Genomic DNA, 1,272 nt, shown 5'->3' with positions numbered 1-1,272 from the left:
AGGTTGAGACACAGAGGTCAAATAAATTCCTTTTATGTTACTCAGGCAGAAAGTAGTATGACCAGGTCTGACTGCTGTAAAACTTCTCTCTTTGCACTTGATGCAGCAGTTCATGCATCAAACAGAGTCACAGAACAGTAGTACGTATGTCCCTTGTGGGCATAAGATTTGGTTGGAGGCAGTTTAACATATAACAGTTAAACAGCAGAATTTAACATATAACAGCTAACCAACAGTATTCAATATGCAATAACACTCCTTTCTCCAATTATATGTTCTCCAACTATATGGGTTGAATTAATAAAACAATCAAAAAATCAAAAAACAAAACAAAAACACCAAAAAGTGAATACTCAATGTGTACTCAATGTGACAAAACATTTGAACCATAGAACTCATAAGAGGTTATTCTCTAAAAGACATAATGCACAACTACATCTCAAAAACAACATCAGCAAAAACTTCATAGCCTAATTTAAAATGTTCTGAGGACTTGGATAGATATTTATCCAAAAAAGCACACAAATAGTCAAGAGATATAAGAATTTTAGAACTAGAAGAGAAGTCTTTTAATTAACCATGTCAGAGCACAACACAGGAAAAAAAATCAGGTAAAGTCTCCAAGAAAAGTGGGATTATGTAAACTATTCAAAATTCAGTCTCATAGGTGGTCCTGAGGAAGAAGAAAGAGCAAAGTATTTAGAACACCTATTTGAGGGAAAAATTTAGGAATACTTCCCTGAACTTGCTGGAGATTGAAATACCCACATACAGAAAGCCCATAGATCTCATGACAAAGTTCCTGCAAAAAGATCATTCTCAAGGAATATAGTCAGGTTACACAGAGTCAATGTGAAGGAAAGAATTCTAAGAGCATTGAGATAAAAGCTTCCAATTAATGCAAATCTATGAGACTAGAAGCAGAAAATCTACAGGGCATTTGGGACCTGTCATCAATCCCCTCAAACAAAATAACTGTCAGTAAAACATTTTTCATTTTACATAATGAAGTCTTTTCAATGAAAGAGAACTAAAGACTTTCTCAGACAAACAAATGCTTAGGGAATTTGTCATCCCTGAACTGGCTGCACAGCTAAATACTCAAAAGGAATTCTAAGCATGGAAGTAAAAGATAGACCTGCACCGGAAGAGAAACACTGGAAATTATAAAGCTCACAGAGCCTATAGAATAACAAGGCAATGGAAAAAACAAAGCAACAAGTTAAAAATCAATATAATGAATGAAACAGTACCTTACATGTCATTACTAAA

The sequence above is a fragment of the Carlito syrichta genome, unplaced genomic scaffold (genome assembly GCF_000164805.1).
Source record: "Carlito syrichta isolate Samal-C Ts95f unplaced genomic scaffold, Tarsius_syrichta-2.0.1 Scaffold312525, whole genome shotgun sequence".
NCBI classification, from domain to species: Eukaryota; Metazoa; Chordata; class Mammalia; order Primates; family Tarsiidae; genus Carlito; species Carlito syrichta.
This window is presented reverse-complemented; position numbering follows the sequence as displayed.